The sequence below is a fragment of the Eleutherodactylus coqui genome, chromosome 4, assembly GCF_035609145.1.
Source record: "Eleutherodactylus coqui strain aEleCoq1 chromosome 4, aEleCoq1.hap1, whole genome shotgun sequence".
In the NCBI taxonomy this organism is placed as follows: domain Eukaryota; kingdom Metazoa; phylum Chordata; class Amphibia; order Anura; family Eleutherodactylidae; genus Eleutherodactylus; species Eleutherodactylus coqui.
The window spans coordinates 27,933,283-27,953,048 of NC_089840.1; the positions used below are offsets into that span (position 1 = coordinate 27,933,283).

At 45.2% G+C, this 19,766-nt stretch overlaps 1 protein-coding gene across 1 annotated transcript in view; it reads left to right on the forward strand.

Annotated features, from left to right (window-relative positions):
* HTR1F (5-hydroxytryptamine receptor 1F) overlaps window positions 1-19,766 on the forward strand; it is a 223,240-nt gene that overhangs the window by 50,114 nt on the left and 153,360 nt on the right. The window lies entirely within an intron of this gene.

Sequence of the window (19,766 nt, forward strand, 5' to 3'; positions counted from 1 at the left end):
CAGGACAATGATTCCAAGTATATCTCGAAGTCCACTAAGGCTTGGTTACAGAAGCAGTAATGGAAGATTCTGGAGTGGCCGTCACAGTTCCTGACTTGAACCCCATAGAAAATCTTTGGGTGAATTAGTAGAAGGTGGTTTCAGCACGCAAACAAAAGAATATTGGTGAATTAGAGGCCATTGTCTATGAGGCATGGGCTAAAAGCACATTTACACGTAACTGTTAAAAACACTAGCTGAGATAAAGTATATCTCAATAGACCGCACGCTGTTATCTCCATGGGAGTCAGCAAATAGCATTGCAACATTGCCAGCAGTCTTGAAGAGAACAATGCAGCTGTGTGTACAGCTGGGCGTGTGATTAATCACACGCTGGGCTCTGCAAACATCCCCTGGAGGTCCTTTTACATGCAAATGAAGATGATAAAGTGTTAATGGTCATTAATGACCATTAACACTTTATGCAAAAAGATCACAGAATCTTTCAGTCATATTAAAGATTATCTTTGCATGTAAACGGGCTTCATGATTCCTCAGGAATGCTGTCAGAACCTGGTATCTGGCTGTGCATCACTTTTGTAGTAAGTCATAACAGCAAAAAGTTCTCTTCTAAGCACTAAAGCCACTCGTCATGAAGGGATTGAATAATTCTGAGACTGCAGTAGTCATTAAATGTGGCATCTTGTTTGGGAGAAACTACTTGTTATATTACTTGTGTTCAGCTACTTAAATTGTTCTTACTTGATTTTTTTTGTTTTTGCAAACAGCTGAATTTGTAAATTTTGCAAATAAGCTTTATTTGCAATGAGGGGTTGGGGGGGGTGACCTTTTCAGGCTATCAGGTGAGCCTAGCATCACTTTACACCCTATTTGCATACTTTTTTCCCAGAGAGCACTGCATGGCCTATAAAAGGCTCTCTGTGCCAACTTGGCGCTCTCCATAAGGAAAAACCTTATTCCCCCAACATACTGTACCAGAAGTTTTTTTTTTTTTTAAACTGTCGTCGTAATGACAGACTGCTATGTAGGGGAAAAAAATGAAAAATTGATTTAAAAGTCTCATTTTCTGCAGCAAGAGACCAAATGAAAAGCCAGAAGAAAGCAATATCTATGTTAAATTCTCTCCAGAGAAATCTGTTGGAACCCAAAACTGAGGGAATGTAATCTCGCCAATACATGTCAACATGAAATGAAGTCTGACACTTCAACGGGAATCTGTATCTCATCCAGGATCAACACTCAGCTGGTAGAAACACTTCAGAAGATGGAGCAGACTGGCTGCCTAATTCCTGAAATGCGAATGCATGTCTACGAAGCTATGAATACTTTATATGATGTGAGATGGGGAGACACGAACGCTTTATTTTCAAGGAAAGTCTTGCATTTACATATATAGTGATTATTGGTAACAGCTAAACAATTTCCTTCTATTAAGCCCTGTCTGTGAGAAGGCTTAAAGGGGTTGTCCAGTTTTGAACTATTAATGGCCTATCTGCTGGATAAGTCATCAATAGTTGGTCAGTGGGGGTCTGCACATGGAATTCCCACCAATCAGCTGTGTGCTTGTAAACTGAAAAGATTTTTGCAGGTAGCTATGTCTTCACTGCAATTGTCAGGCTTGGTAGTACAGCCAAAGTTTCCATTAAAGTGAATGGAAACTTTGCATGTAATACCAAACCTGGCCACTCCAATGAGAACGGAGCTGTCTGCTTTCTACAGAAATCAGCTCAGTGCATGAGTGCAATGGTCTGATGAATAGTTGATAATCGGGGACCTTGGACAGTAGGCCCCTGCCGATCTACTATTGATGCCTTTTACTAAGGATAGGCTATCAATAGTTTACAAATGGAAAACCCCTTTAATAGAATACCTTTAAAGTACAATAAACTACAATACTGAAGTATAGAAGTGTATTGTACATGCCTCAGACACTGTTAGTTCAAAGTACAAACAACATTGATAAAGTTTTTTGTTTTTTTTAAAATTATGAGTAAATTTTAAAAATCTTACAAGTTTATAAAACCTCCTTTTCTAAGTCACGGCATTAAAAAAAATTGGTATTGTCATGACCTTGCATGTCCGTAAAAGATCCATTGATTAAAATATCACATTTATCCTGCATATTGAACGCCATTAGAAAAAAATATGTAATACCAAAAATTGTGTTTTTTTAAAAAAAAAAAGATTAATAAAAAGTGATCAAAAACTGTATGTACATGGTAGCAATAAAAACTATAGGTGGCCTCACAAAAAAAAAGCCCTCACACAGCGCCACAGAGAAATAAAAAAAAAGGTATGGGGGCCAAAAGATCACGGAAGAAAGTAATTTTCTTCTTTTTAACAGATAAAGGTATTTTATTTTTCAGTATGTCTGTAGGTAACATGGCCACAATGGAAAAACCCTTAGGCCTCATGTCCACTAGGAAATGCGGGCCCGCGCGGATTCTTTATGCAGAATCCCGCAGCGGGACCTTCTTTCCCGCGGACATGAGGCCTGAAAATAGATTTTTCTTACCTGTCCGGACGCTGCAGGTTCCTGTCCGTCGTGGCCGGATCTTCTTTCTCTCTGCCCGGTGGATGCACTCGGCACGCCGGCAGCATGCCGCGTGCATGCGCCGTGCACTCATTTATTTTTTTTTTTGAACTCCTGCTCTCCTGCACCGGAGAGCAGAAATTCAGCTGCGGGTGTACCGCTTCTATGGAAGCCTGCGGGAGCCGTCCGCGTGGGAGATCCGCAGAAAATGGAGCATGCTGCGTTTTCTCTCACTTGCGGGAGAAAGCGCAAATCCATTAAAATGGATAGCTAATGGATCCCTATGGGCAAAATTGAATGCAGCGGAATCCGCAATTCGATTTTGCCAGTGGACATGAAGCCTTACTGCGTTATATATGGCTGCCCCCTATGTAGCTCAAACTCCAGATTTGTTGCAGAACTTTCTGTGACTGAAAATCCGTTCCATATATCTGCATGGGGTTGATTTTGGCAGCGAGGATGTGGATTTCTGCAAGTGCGGAGTTCATGTCGGCACGTTTTTATTAATGTAGTTAGTTTTGCTCTGCTGTCAGACTATATGATTATCTCTATAACAAATGTTTTTGCAAAAGGCATCATCTCTCACCGCTACAAGAGGCAGGAGAGGCCTCTGAGATAAAGAGGGAAATCTGATGGACCGCATATTAAATCTGGTTTGACTTTTATTACAGTTAACAAGCTCCACTTTCCTGCATTCAGCTATTAAAATCTCTTGTATCAGCAAAAGTTTTAGCCTTATTTCAATATTATTAAGATGCTGATTTGACAAAACTGTACCCAGTGGCACAAGAGCGAGGGCCAAGCGAGGAGAGAATCTTGGTCAGATCTAAGCAAATAAAGTCACTCATTTACATTTCATTTAATGGAATGACTGCGTATCGTGTAGGAAGGTAAAACTGGCCAGGACAGGAATATAGCAGTAGCGGGGGCAGGCAGGAACAGAACGCTAGCCGGGACAGGAATATAACACTAGCAGGGGGCAGGCAGGAACAGTACGCTAGCTGGGACAGGAATATAACACTATCGGGGGCCAGGCAGGAGCAGTACGCTAGCTGGAACAGGAATATAACACTAGCAGGGCCAGGCTGGAACAGAACGCTAGCCGGGACAGGAATATAACACTAGCAGGGCCAGGCAGGACCAAAATGTTAGCCAGGAAAGGAATATAACTCTAGTGGGGGCAGGCAGGAACAGAACGCTAGCTGGGACAGGAATATAACACTAGCGGTGGCCAGGCAAGAACAGAGTGCTAGCTGGGGTAGATGTAACACTAGCGGGGGCAGACAGGAACAGAACGCTAACCAGGACAGGAATATAACATTAGCGGGGCAGGCAGGAACAGAACGCTAGCTGGGGTGGATATAAAACTAGTGGGGGCAGGCAGGAACAAAACGCTAGCCAGGAAAGGAATATAACTCTAGTGGGGGCAGGCAGGTAAAGAACGCTAGCCGGGACAGGAATATAACACTAGCAGGGGTAGGCAGGAACAGGACGCTAGCTGGGGTGGATATAACACTAGCGTGGGCCAGGCTGGAACAGAACACTAGTCAGGACAGGAATATGGCACTGACATGGGCCAGGCTGGGTGGGACACTAGCCGGGGAAAATATAACAGTGGCGTGGACCAGGCAGGAACAGAACACTAGCTAGGGTGGAATATAACACTAGCAGGGGCAAGGCAGGAACAGTACGCTAGCTGGGACAGGAATATAACACTAGCAGGGCCAGGCAGGAACAGAACGCTAGCCGGGACAGGAATATAACACTAGCGGGAGCAGGCAGGAACAGAACGCTAGCCGGGACAGAAATATAACACTATCGGGGGCCAGGCAGGAACAGTTCGCTAGCTGGGACAGGAATATAACACTAGCAGGGCCAGGCAGGAACAGAACGCTAGCTGGGACAGGAATATAACACTAGCTGGGCCAGGCAGGAACAGAACGCTAGCCGGGACAGGAATATAACACTAGCAGGGCCAGGCAGGACCAAAATGTTAGCTGGGAAAGGAATATAACTCTAGTGGGGGCAGGCAGGAACAGAGCGCTAGCTGGGACAGGAATATAACACTAGCGTGGGCCAGGCAAGAACAGAGCGCTAGCTGGGGTAGATGTAACACTAGCGGGGGCAGACAGGAACAGAACGCTAACCAGGACAGGAATATAACATTAGCGGGGCAGGCAGGAACAGAACGCTAGCTGGGGTGGATATAAAACTAGTGGGGGCAGGCAGGAACAAAACACTAGCGAGGAAAGGAATATAACTCTAGTGGGGGCAGGCAGGAACAGAACACTAGCCGGGACAGGAACATAACACTAGCAGGGGTAGGCAGGAACAGGACGCTAGCTGGGGTGGATATAACACTAGCGTGGGCTAGGCTGGGTGCAAAACACTAGTCAGGACAGGAATATGGCACTGGCATGGGCCAGGCTGGGTGGGACACTAGACGGGGAAAATATAACAGTGGCGTGGGCTAGGCAGGAACAGAACACTAACCGGGGGAATATAACACTAGTGGGGGCCAAGCAGAAACAGAACACTAGCCAGGACAGGAATATAACATCAGCAGGGACCAGGCAAGAACAGAACACTAACTGGGGGGAATATAACATCAGCGAGGGCCAGGCAGCAACAGAACACTAACCGGGGGAATATAACACTAGTGGGGGTCTGGCAGGAACAGAACACTAGCTGGGACAGGAATATAACATCAGCAGGGACCAGGCAATAACAGAACACTAACTGGGGGGAATATAACATCAGCGAGGGCCAAGGCAGGAACAGAACACTAACCAGGACAGGAATTTAATATCAGCGAGGGTCAGGCAGCCACAGAACACTAACCGGGGGAATATAACACTAGTGGGGGTCTGGCAGGAACAGAACACTAGCCGGGACAGGAATATAACATCAGCAGGGACCAGGCAATAACAGAACACTAACTGGGGGGAATATAAAATCAGCGAGGGAGAAGCAGGAACAGAACTACTGCCGGGAAAATATAACACTAGTGGGGCCAGGTATCAATGTAAACTTGCAGGAGCCAGGAAGGAATACAACTCGAGTGGAGGATCAGCAGAAGAGAATACTAGCAGGGATAGGAATATAACATTAGCCAAAGCCAGGCAGAAATGTAACACTGGCAGGGTCCTGTTGGGAATCTAACACTAGCGTGGCAGGGAGAGAACATAACACTAGTGGAGGGAGGACACGAATATAACACTAACGAGGGCCGGGCAATAATATTGGTAGTGGGGACAGGGATACAGCAATAGCGGGAGCAGGACAACAATCTAGCACTAGCGGAGATTGGTTTGAATATGTTGCAGTAGGTTGTAGGCAGCACAGGGAACAGGTTACAAAATACACATTTTTATTCTAACATATAAACTGCAAGAGGAATCTGGTTTTGCAATTTTTAGAAAACAGTTTATTAAATACATAAATCCTGTGAATCCGTTACAGGAACCGGTCTATTGACAACTATGGCCGCCTGCAGAAGGGCAGGATTTCCCGCGGAATTTCCGCCTGTCTAAGCTGCCATAGGTAGGCAGACGGCCGCGATTTGGCTGCGTGAAATCTCGCGTGGCCAACAAATTGCGGCATGCTCTATTTCTGTGTGGGGCTCCCCGGCCGCCGGCTCCGCTCTGCACATGCGCCGGCTGCCGGCACATGAAAGAGCCGTGGCCACGGGAGCAGGTGAGTGACGTGCTGCTCTCTGTAAGCACTCGGGTCGGGTCCCGCTGCGAGAATTCTTGCAGCCGGATCCAACCCGACCATCTGCAGGCGGCCTAAAAGTGAGAACAACTGGTTGTATACATCATGTATCATAACAATTATTAATTGCAATAACAGTAATGCAGACCTGAGTTATAACCAGAAATACTGCCGTAGTAGCTGGTAATTGGTAATCATGGCTTGTCACACGCAATTTGTAAATCGACTAAATCAGCTCTGCAACAAGCATATTCCGAACAGCGTTATAACAAAAGCTCCTTGACAAAACCTCCCGTGTTTCCAGCAAGTTTGAGCTAACAAACTCAGTCTTCTGCTTCACCTGGATATGAATTCCTATAGTTAAAGCACCAGTCCTAGCAAAACTGTTAAATCTATACAATGTTGCTTGCAGTGCACGCACTACGCAGTGCTTTACAAGGCCTCTCTCACTTACAAGGCCTCCCTCACTTACTGTACTGATGCAGGAGTACTCCTGTTTCAGCTTTGACTGTCCAGTTGGTGCAACCTCCTGCATGCAATCTCATCAGAAGAAGATCCAGATGTTCTTTTCCAAGTTGAGGCCGCTTCCACACAGGCGATGCAATATCGTCGCGAGTAAATATCCGCAATATCACATCTGTGTTCTGTGCGATATTGCTGCATTTTCTCGTGACGATATCACAATTTTGTGTCACGTGACTTTGTACCGCTCTTTTGCTAGGATTTTTGTGGAGGGCTTGAAAAAAAAAATACATCACCTAAGAGGCGCTGAGTATAACACTAGCAGGGGGTCATGGGGAAAATATATAAATAGTGGGAGCAGGGCAGAAATAAAACTCTTTCCTGTGTAGAAAGGGATGCACCCACAGCACTACATGGAAACCCACTTCGGGTCAGGCAAATGAAAAAACGCCAAGCCAAGTCGGAAGGTCAAAACCAAACCACCAGATTCCAATGTAGGTAAAGCAGTAAACACTTGGCAGCATAGATAGGTGCAAATCAGCTGTAAGCTTTCTTTTATTCCCCCATAACATATAGAGTGACAGCTAAGTTTCGACATCCACAGTCTTTTTCAAGCTTGTAATAGTACAGAGATAAGTGCAAACATATAAACCCAAGTCATGTAGTGCACCACCAATCAGTAATAACCACAAACGCGTGACAGATATATGGAATTACCATTTAAAAGTACCATGGACCCCAGGGTATAATAGAACCAGCAGCTCTCCATCTGTGGTTCGTAGCTGGTGGCTGAAAATATTCTTGTTGCCTAGGCCAGTCCCAACCAAGTAGAAGCCCTCATGGGGGTGGTCTGAACACCAGTAACAGATGATTTATCAGAGAAAAAACTCGTAAATCGCAAATTCCTGCAAAACCGACGTGTCCAAGTCCTATTTGAATGATTTGGTCCTTGAGACAGGGCAAAAAGAAAGGCGATGGGCAGGGTGAGCGGAATGACATCATTGAATGGCTGTGATTGGCTAACTCATGCGGCGTCAACATTGAATGGCTGTGATTGGCTGACGCCGCATGAGTTAGCCAATCACAGCCATTCAATGATGTCATTGCTCTCACCCTGCCCAACTCATGCGGCATCAGCCAATCACAGCCATTCAATGTTGACGGTGCGTGAGTTAGCCAATCACAGCATTAGCTTTCTGGAGGCGGGAATTTCAAGCATCCAGAAAGCAATGCTCTGTCGGTGACGAGAAGGGAGCGACAGCCTGCAGCAGCGCTGCAGAATGCCGGGGGAGGTGAGTACTGCTTTTTTTTTTTTTTTACACCGTATTCCCGGCGTATAAGGCGACAGTTTGGGGGTCGTCTTATATACCCAGTCGCCTTATACGCCGGAATATACGGTACATACTTTTAATGGTACCAAATAATGTGTTGAAAATTTTTTTAGATGGCGTGAAATGCGGGGAAAAACATAATTTGGCTATTCTTCTATGGGTTTGATTTTTATATTGTTAAGGCCTCATTCAGACGAGCGCTGTTAGCAGCTCACAGAATGCGCTTTTTATAGGAACCAATAGGTTCTTATAGAATCAGTCACATGAGAGAATGTTAGACGCGCTAAATCAGCGCACCTAACAAAAGATAGGACACGTGAGTGCAAATACACCTGTCGGCTCCGTGTCGGACCTGTCCTATCTATGCTGCATGCTTTCCATAGGCTCCTATGGGATCCTGAAAACATGCAGCCCGCACCTTGGATCGTGTGAACGGGCTACTGCAAGTGGCTTGAAGTAGCCGGTTCACAAAATCTTTACAGCACTATAACCGCAAGCTTTTCTTGCTGCTAACATCACTAAAACAGCGCTCGTCTGTCTGAGGCTTAACAGAGCTGTAAACTAGAGATGAGCGAGCATACTCGTCCGAGCTTGATGCTCGTTCGAGTATTAGGGAGCTCGAGATGCTCATTACTCGAGACGAGCACCACGCGGTACTCGTCTCGATTAAACGAGCACTGACCATTAAATTCAATTGAGCCGGCAATACAGTCGGCTCCATTGAAAGCAATGGGCTGCTGGCGATCGCGGGATGAATTGTCGGGAAGGGCTTAAATATATAAGCCCTTCCCTGCAATTCATCCAGAAATGTGTAAAAATAAAAAAAATATATATACTCACCTTGTCCCGGCAGACGGAGTTCAGCGCTGCCGGCCTGCAGTGGGTGTGAAGGGGGTGTGAGTCAGACATGCCCCTGATTGGCTCAGCGCTGAGCGCAGCTCTCAGCTGAATGACAGCAGTTCAGCACCACAGTGCAGGGGACAGCAGGAGAAGACGCGGCTGTGCCCAGGCAGCTGAAGGGAGGTGAGTATCTATTTTTTTAAAATCACTTTTAATTCATTTCCAGGGAATGGCTTATATGTAAAGCCCTTTCCTGAAAAAGAATTCAGGTGTGCCAGCGGACCATTGTCTTCAATGGAGTCGCCGGCAGCAGCAGCGGCCCCATTGAAGAGAATGCCTGCATTTTTATTCTTTTTTACACTAAAATCTTTCTTTTTCAGGTAAGGGCTTATATTTTTAAGCCCTTCCCGAAAATTCATCCCGCGCTCGCCGGTAGCCCATTGCTTTCAATGGAGCCGGCTGTATTGCCGGCTCCATTGAATTCAATGGGCTAACATCGTTCTTCTCTGCCACAGCTGTAACAGCTGTGGCAGAGGAGAACAATCGTTATGCTGACAGTGGGGGGGGGGGGGGGGGGTCTCACTCTTGCCACTATTGTGGCTTAATAATGAGACCTCAGAGCCCAAAATGCAGCCCTGCATGTTGCTCCTCGCCTGCCCTATCCATTTCTGTGTTTTTTACATGACTTTGGTGATTTGCTAAGATTTTCACAATTGAAAACCTTAGCGGAGCACCAGTCATATACAAAAATGCTCGAGTCGCCCATTGACTTCAATGGGGTTCGTTACTCGAAACGAACTCTCGAGCATCACTGAAAGTTCGACTCGAGTAACGAGCACCGAGCATTTTGGTGCTCGCTCATCTCTACTGTAAACATAACATTCACCCTAATGTGTTGGCTGACACGATTACGACAATACCAAATGTATTTATTGCGCTTTATTGCTTACAGTCCCACATTCTGAGACCCGTAACTTTTTCATTGTCCCATCCATGGGCCGTGTCAGCGCTCTTTTTATTCCGCATTGAGGTGTAGTTTCTACTGGTACTACTTTGGGTGTAAATATGACTTTTTGATCACTCTTTAATCATTATTTGGGGATGGGTGGGTGGCCAAAAAAGTGCAATTCTGGCATTGTGTATTTTTTTACTGACTGCGTTAACTGTGCAAGATAAAAAATGGGATATTTTAATATATAAAAATGATGGTTCTCTGAAAAATTGGCCCAATAAAAGGGAGGCCACAAAATCCACAAGATGCTCCTTGATTTCTGATGCCTGCTTTGAGTCATGTTACACATCAGAACCACATGTAGGATATTTTTTGAAAAAAATGCAGATTCAGGGTTGTAAATTTGGGGTTCTTATTATCTGATAACTTGTGTTGTGTTACAGAAAAAAATGAGTAAAATTAAAAATCTGCTAGAAAACGGAAATTTTCAAATTCATCCTCCACTTTGCTTTAGTTCCTGTGAAACACCTAAAGAGTTAACAGATTTAGGTAAAGGCATTTTGAAAACTTTTTAACCCCTTCCCGCTCCAGGGCGCAAGTTTACCTCCTGGCAGCGGGGTACTTCCCACAACAGGGCGTAAACTTACGTCCTGGGGATAACGCGAGATCACTTATGATCTCGCACTATCCTGCAGCGGGAGTCGGGCTCCTGCTGCAAAGGCGCAGGTGCATCGGAGATGCGCCCCCCGCTGTTAACCCCTATCACAGCCATCATCAGTGCTATACTGTAAGTGCCCCAGAGGGTCACAAATTGCGTAAAAGAAAAGAAAAATGACGCTCTCAAAATGGTACCGACATACAGCGCACATACGGTAAATGTTATGTATTAGCTATTTTGGGTGGCATGATACAGATCTTCCAAGCAGAAAAATTCAAAGTCTGATAATAGCAAAATTAGGATTTTTAAAAATACATAAACAAAAAACGTATCGCTGCATATCCACCACAAAACAGTACAATATACATGAAAAAATAATCTCAGAATCACCAGCATAAGTAAAAGCGAAGTTACTACCACTGAAAGTGATACTTCAGATCTGAAAAACGGATCCTAGACAGGAAGGCCACAACTAGCTGCAGGAGGGAAGGGGTTAATTTGCTTTTTGTTCGGAGAATGTTCTCACTTCTTTTATTCATTAAACTACGATCAGACAGAACTGGATTTTCCACATTTGAGTGTTGTTTTTTTCCTCAGATATGTCATGATTCACACTTCATATATATCTGATGGAATACCTATTTTAAGATTTTTTCATATGTAAATTTTCCGTTCGAGGCTCCTGGAGCTTCACAAGACACTGCAAGATCAGATCTGTAAAGACGAGATAAGAAGCCATTTACGTAAATCCCAATTCCAAACTAAAGATCTTTAAAGATTTGCAAATATCTATCTATCTACCTATCTATCTATCTCATATCTATCTATCTATCTATCTATCTATCTCATATCTAGCTCATATCTATCTATTTATCTCATCTATCTATCTATCTATCTCAACTAGCTCATCTCTATCCATCTCAACTCCATCTATCTCAACTATCTCATCTCTATATATCTCATCTATCTATCTATCTATCTATCTCATATCTATCTATCTATCTATATCTATCTCATCTCTATTTATCTCAACTATCTCATCTATCTCATATCTATCTCATATCTATCTCATATCTATCTCTCCATCTATCCATCTATCTCATATCTATCTATCCTTCTATCCAATATCTATCTCATATCTATTTATCGATCTCATATCTATCTATCTATCTATCCATCTATCTATCCATCTATCTATCCATCCATCTAATATCTCTCATATCTATCTATCTATCTATCTCATATCTATCTAATATCTATCTCATATTGATCTATATCTATCTATCTATCTATCTATCTATCTAATATCTATCTATCTAATATCTATCTATCTATCTCAACTAGCTCATCTCTATCTATCTCATATCTATATATCTCATCTATCTATCTATCTATGCCCATCTACTGCCTTATCCCTATCCTAATTCAGTGAGATAAAGGGGTTTTCCAGGGCAGTACTATTGATGACCTATCAATAGCTGATCAGCTAGGATCCACTGTTTGGGACCCTGTCTGATCAGCGCCACACTACATACTGGTCAAAGTGGAAGTTGCTGCTCCGGCCCTTGTGTATTGGCTGGAGCATGTTCCCATTGATTTCAATGAGAGCTGCACCTGCAGTTGCATACACCAGCCACTACACAAGGGCCGGAGCAGCAGCTTCCACTCTGACCCATGTGACCCACTCTGACAGTTGATGTCTGGTCAGCTGAATGGCCGGAGTCCTGAGCATTGGACCACAGCTGATCAACTATTGATAACCTATCCTAAGGAATAGTCATCAATAACAAATTCCTAAAATACGCCTTTCAGGTGCTGTATCATATGCCCAATTTTTTGCTAATAGAAATTCCAGGAAACTTTCTACAAAAGGGCTAGGTCTGCACTAATATCACAAAACCCAAACTATTTCATTTGCACCTGGTCATTCATCACATTTCTGGGCAGCAGCACTGACAAAAAAATGGAAACTGCATTTACTTAGAAGTTTCTGAGCAAGTAATAAATGTCTGTAGGAGGCTGCGGGCAGTAATACCCCATAATTCAGCTTATCTAAGGAGGACATGGCATAAGGTAGACAACCCCTTTAATTACTTGAGAACATTTGAATCCCAAATGACTAAACATCTAAGCCCCGCCCTATCCTCCTAAAAACATGCATTAACCCTCCTACAGTTTAGGAGGTGCTGTGTTCATTCTTCAGGAAAAGTACATTACAGTTTTGGACAAACCGAGCTTGTTCTACTAAATGGTTTTAGTGTCATTATAAAGTCATGATTTGCGCCTTCACTGAAGCTACAGCTGTTTGAAGTGGGGTCGGGAATAGTTAATTGTCACTTTGCAGTCAGCACAGGAAGGGGGAGGAGTGGAGACTAGCCTGGGGAAAAAATGATTTGCTATTCTCCTGCCTCTTCCTTGTCCCGGGGAGAGGAGTGATATGGACTTTTTTACATGTTATGGCACACCCCCATCAGTCAAAGAGGCAATGGAAGCCATCTATGCAATTTTCCTCACCAAATAGAACATGCTGCGATTCTCCCCTGTGAGACGAAAATCGTAGTTGACTTCCGCTCATGGGCAGGGGAGAATCTTTTAACATTGCATGTCTATGGACGGACATTGCTGCAGAAGTTACAGCCGGCATCTGGCAGTGAAAATCCATCCATATGCATTGGACCTAAATAAGCCCCACTTTTGGAGTGAGCAGGACATGCATCCAGCCCATTGACATGAGAACACAATGAGTCCTTTCCATTTTTCTATGCTCAGTAGACTGCAGAATAACTTGATTTCATGACATGACTTATGTGTTTGATGAGGATAACGTTAGTTCCACTTAGGTAAAAAAAGCCACAGAAATCCTGTAATAAATCATGACGTTCCAGCCTTCAGGAGCGATGCAGAAGACTAGTTATTGATTGCTATAGATTTACAGAGTCATCATTCTCAGCTTACTGCCAAATAGTTTGCTTTGAAGTCAGTCCAATTTGTGACTCAGATATGTCGTCGCGCTCACCGAAATGGCTTGTATTTAATAAAGTAATAAGCTGCGTATTGGAATTGGAGGGCTCTTCATCTTCTCTACATTTATATGACTCACCTGGTTTCATAAAATGGGAATAACGAAATACATGACCAAAGAAAAGTCGCAAAGTCTACGCCAGCCAAAAATATTCTTTTTTTTTTTTTTTAAAGGGGACGCGTCATCAGAAAATGACCTCATCAAGATTTTATGGTAAACATATCATTTTTGAAGAATTTCTGGTGATCTTATTTTTAATGTTCGATGTCACAATCTACATTTAAAATCCTGCAATTTTCCTGTAAGTAGAGATGAGCGAGCATACTTGCTAAGGGCAATTACTCGAGCGAGTATTGTCCTTAGCGAGTACCTGCCCGCTCGGAAGAAAAGATTTGGGTTCCGGCGCTAGCAAGCGGTGAGTTGCGGGAGTGAGCAGGGGGGAGCGGGGGGCAGAGAAGGAGAGAGGGATCTCACCTCCGTCCCCCCCCCCCCCGCGCGCGCTCTCCCCCGCCGCTCCCCACCCCCCGCCGGCACCCAAATCTTTTCTTCCGAGTGGGCAGGTACCCGCTAAAGACAATGCTCGCTCGAGTAATTGCCCTTAGCGAGTATGCTCGCTCATCTCTACCCGTAAGCCTAATAATAGTCTGACACATGCTGTACTTTAGAGCAAACGTTTCAGCTATCATTGTGTTGTTATCACAGGCAGGATTACAATGAAAAGTGATACCTACAGATAGATAATATAGGATGCACAATTCAACAAAGGTGACAATCACAACTCCCCTCCTCCCTTCCTGACATAGGGCACAGAGTATGCCCAAAATATTCTTCCAAATATGCCTACAGCAGGTTGGCCCATAGAGATATGGCCAAAAATAAAGTTGCAGCTATACAGCAAAACACCTTCACTAGAAGGTGTCTTGCATTGTAGGTGAAAGTTCAGTTTTTTGGGCCACCTTAGTCTACAGCTGATGGTCACAGCTTTTTGACTGCCTCTTCTCTGTATAGGTCATAGAGCATACCCACAACACTCTCCCACAAAAGTTAATGGGTTCCCTCCTGTACATTGTGTGAATGGCCCAAGAGTTCTGCAAACATATGTCTAAGGGCTCGTTCTGATGCTTGATTTTCCCCTGCAAAGTCTTGTTCTTGAGCCTTGTTGACTCATTATAGTCAATTAGGCTATTTAAAGCAACATGTTTTCACACGGACTAAAAGCAATGTCAACAACTTTTGATATGCAGATGACACCACCCTGCTTGTGGAAAGTGAAAGGGACCTGGAATACCTTAATAAACGAGTGCAAAAGGAAAGAAAACGCATGGGACTGTACCTCAACAGCAAGGAAAACCAAAGTCATGACGAAGAAGTGGAGTCGGTCCAAGAGTTCACCTTCCTTGGATCCAAAATCGATTGCAATGGGCAATCTGGACCTGAGATCAAGAGATAGATCACACTTGGTAGGATTGTAATGCAAGGAATGGAAAAGATCTGGAAAAGCAAAGATATTAGCATCGCAACAAAAACCAGACTGGTCAATGCAATTGTCTTTCCCATAACGATGCATGGTTGCGAGCGTTGGACGCTCAGGAAAATGAACAGAAAGAAAATTGATGCGTTCGAACTGTGGTGCTGGAGGAGAATGCTACGGATACCTTGGACTGCCATGATGACGAACAAGGTAGTGTTAGATCGCGTCAAACCGAAAATATCACTAGAGGGCAAAATCATCAAACAGCGGCTCCCATTTTGGCCACGGGATGCGCGCTAACTCACTGGAAACAGTACTAATGCTTGGCAAGGCCAGTGGAAAGAGAAGATCAAGACGGCAAAGAACAAGATGGCTTAAAGGGGTTGTCCCGCGCCGAAACGGGTTTTTTTTTTTTTCAACCCCCCCCCCGTTCGGCGCGAGACAACCCCGATGCAGGGAGGTAAAGAAAGCTCACCGGAGCGCTTACCTTAATCCCCGCGCTCCGGTGACTTCTCTACTCACCGCTGAAGATGGCCTCTTCCTCCGTGGACCGCAGCTCTTCTGTGCGGTCCACTGCCGATTCCAGCCTCCTGATTGGCTGGAATCGGCACGTGACGGGGCGGAGCTACACGGAGCTACACGGAGCCCCATAGAAGACTGCAGAAGACCCGGACTGCGCAAGCGCGGCTAATTTGGCCATCGGAGGCCAAAAATTAGTCGGCTCCATGGAGACGAGGACGCTAGCAACGGAGCAGGTAAGTATAAAACTTTTTATAACTTCTGTATGGCTCATAATTAATGCACAATGTACATTACAAAGTGCATTATTATGGCCATACAGAAGTGTATACCCCCACTTGCTGCCTCGGGACATCTCCTTTAATACAATCAAGGCCACCACCACATGTCAATCGCTGAATTAAAAGAAGCAGTGAAAGACAGGAATGCGTGGAGAATAGAGATGAGCAAGTATACTCGCTAAAGGCAATTGCTCAAGTGAGCATTGCCTTTAGCGAGTATCTCCCCGCTCGAGACTGAAGGTTCGGGTGCCGGCGGGGGGGAGCGGTGAGTAGCGGCAGTCAGCAGGAGGGAGCGGGGGGGGGGGGGGGGGAGAGAGGGAGAGAGAGATCTCCCCTCCGTTCCTCCCCTCTCTCCCCCGCAGCTCCCTGCCCGCTGCCGGCACCCGAACCTTCAGTCTCGAGTCGGCAGGTACTCGCTAAAGGCAATGCTCGCTCGAATTGCCGGCCTGCTATGAACATTCCTGCGCACCAAAGGTTAGGTCGTATCTTTTCACGTAGCAGGGAATTTAAGTTGCGTGCTTTTCAGTCACTCATCTCCTATCTTTTTAGGTATGTGTTTTTTGCATGTCTAAAATTCCTTCATCTGAACTCTTCCATAGGAAACCATTGGTTCTAAAAGGCGGGTTTTTCGCACATGTAAATTAACCATGTGATTACCCCCCTGTGAAAGAGACCTAAAGTGTATGTTATATAATACCATTATAAAATACAGCTCACCATGGAAATAAAAAAAACAAGCTTTCCTGTAGTTTCCTCATCAGATTTTTGAAAGAGGAGATGGGGAAAAAAAGGAAAGGAAAAAGGGCGGCAGCAGGAAGGGGTTAACCTCTGCATTGCTATTAGGTGGTGAGAATATTGCATGAAACAAACATCAGACCTTCCTGGATGGCAAAACGTGGCTTTCCCTGTCTCTTACATACACCACTGCGAAGAAATCCACGGGTTCATGTTCGGAAACACTAACTAAGAATATGAGCTGTGTTCAATATGGGGTTACCACTGGGGGCGGTGGGGTCTGGTTGGTGCGGGATGCTCGTCCTGGTGCTGCGGGGGTCCGGGCTGGTGGCTCTGTCCAGGGTTCCCCCACTCTGGTGATTGGTCGCGGTGGGGCGTCCCGCGTCTTGCGCGCCTGTCCGTTGGTCAGCCGCACAGTGTTCGGGCCGGTGTGTGCCACCAGGGAGAGGTGGCTTTATGATTCCCTCCGGTCGTCATGTGAACTCGTCCCGCCCCTCTAGACGGGAAGTTTGCATTTATACCTTGCTGCCCAAGATCCTGGTTGCCAGTATTTGGTTTTGACTTCTCTGCCTACACCTGCAATTCTTGACCTGACTTCTGTGTGTTCAACTTCGGCCTTTCATTTGACTCTCCCTCTGTTTTGCCCTCCTGTACTTCACACGTGTCTTTCGGTTTGACCCTGCTTGTTTCACGACTACTCTCTGGTCTGCTCAGCTGTTGCCTCCAGTCAGCCACGCGGTGCTCACCTGCCGGTCCTCCTATCCCTCCTTCTTTGGGATCCCTGTCACTAGTGCAGCGCAGGGACCGTCGCCCAGTTGTCGCCCTGGGGCCTAGCCCAGGGGGACAAGTAGGTAAGGACACGGGAAGGGACTGGCGTAGGGATCCCCTGTCCATCTGCCCCCGCCAGTCCTAACAAGCAGCCATTGCCTGCGCCGCATCGGGACGAACCTTCCAAGACTCTACAATGTAAGAACGTTTCCTCCTTCGGTTATCTTGTTTGTTAATTTTTGAACGCCCGGTTCCTTAGTTCTGAGTTTAAGATGAAGAACAACTGGAGACATATTGTGAGTCGTTGTCAGACCGTAATCTTAACTCTGTTTTGTATAATTAATCTCTTATCTGTTGAGTCGTCTTCCAGACTCTTCAGAATTACCAAGTACCGTCTTGAAAAACAAATTCAAGTCCCGATTTATCTTAACAACAGGAACGCGTGATGCGACCAATTCATGAAATTTCTACTGAAGGGGAAAATCGTTTGAATTAAGGAAAGATAATATTTTAACTCTGTAGACTCGTATTCCACAAGACGCGGCGCGGCGAGATTCAGACTGCTGCTTCAGGCTTTTGTTTGTGTAAAGCTGCCATATAGCGTTATGTCCGTCTGTCACATTGATGATTAGGAAAACCTCCAACTGTGTCATACATTATTAACCATCCGAGAACTGATTTGCATTTTTGCAGAATCTGTACAGGTGGGCCGAACCTGATTACTGAGGACAAGCAAAATCCCAACTGTGATGTACTAACCTAAAGGGGATGTGATACTACCATTTTTTAACTAATTAAAACCAGATAGTGAAATATTTGACCATTTTTATAATTAGTTTTTATTTTCTAATTGTAGATGTTTTGGCTCTCTTGTCTGTGCATAACAATGGAGGCGGCCACCTTGTCGGAGCTGCAGGTAACAGCATTTAGCGATATGTTTTACACCATCTTCATGGGTCATTCACTCAATAGAGTGTTGTGGGCATGCTCTGTGACCTGTGCAGGTTAGGGGAGGAGGTGAGCTCTGACATCATCTATTGTGAATGGAGGGGAGGATAGGTCCTGCCCCATATTATTAACTACATGTGGGAAAGATAGGGCAAAACCTATTTTTTTTTCTCCCGTACTATTGAATGGCGAGAATACCGTTAGTGAAAACAAAACCATTGAAATCAGTTCGTTTTGTCCCGTTATGCAGCTCGTGATGATCACGTTCATGGGAAGAAGCCCTAAGCCATAAAAAAATGCACTACCATCTGTGCTCACTGCATTTTTTTGCACACGGAAATAAGGGTTCATTCAGACGAGCGTATTCCAAAAACCTTTTTGCGCAGAAAACAAGTGTACGTTGCGTGTAGGCCTCCGCTAGTTCACATGGTCGGGGGAATCACCCCGCCCTGATTTACAGTAAATGGCTATTAAGCCAAAACGACGTGCCGAGGTATGCAGGTACGCACATACCAATGCGTACACGCTGCGTATTTTTGGGGGGCGGGCGCAAAGAAATTGGAACAAACCCTTTAAAATTAATGGGTTCCATTCTCTGTATATTGCGTGCACAAATTTTGCATGCGCATAATTTGCACACGCAAAACGCGGCGCTAATACGTTCGTGAGACCCAGACCTTAGAGACCAATATTACATATGTGAATAAGCCTATGGCTGCATGTCCGCCAGCGTTGCGAAATCCTGCGGCAAATCTCCTCCACAGGAGCCGCCGCCCCGGAGCAGGAGCCGGCAGACAGATCTCCGCAGTGAGCCGCGGAGAATCACGGCAACTTGCAGCATACTGCGAATTGCCGTCCGCGAGCAGAAAATCGAATGATTCTCCACTTGTGGATGGGGGGGGAGCTTTTCATAGCAAAGCTATGGAAAGCGTGCATTGCGTTCCCTGCGGCCGGATTATTGTCGCGGGGAACGCATTTTAAAAACGCCGGTGGACAGGCCGCCTATCTGTGTGCGTAATATTGGGCAGGTCTCCTTCAGGATGCTTTTTTCGGCCAGTTTTCCATACAGACTCCCGAGACTCAAAATCTTATATCGACTCTAATTTCCGTTTTGCGAATGTCCTGAGATAAACCCGAGACGTTCCTGGCTCCGGTCGGAGTCCATTGCATCACGAGCGTCTGAGAGTGTTATTCCCTTTTATCTTACCAATGTAGAACAGCGCGGAGTAAACCATACCATTAGTGGCAAACTTATCATTTGTCAGATCCAATTTTCCGCACGAGGTCTCAGAGTACGTTTTTTTTCCCCCTTAAGTGTAGCTACAAAAATTGAAGTACTGCTCCGCAGAATCGGCTCCGAGCGCTCGGCTTAAGAAAATAGTTTGATCTCAAGGCAAGAGCTGCAGCTATCCCCGACTGCCGCGTGTACGGAAATAGTCGTCACAGCGATTAGTGACAGAGCATGTGTCCTTTTAGAATGTCACGTTGGATGTAGAGTTAATGGGGGGGGGGGGGGGGTATCGGCGAATCTT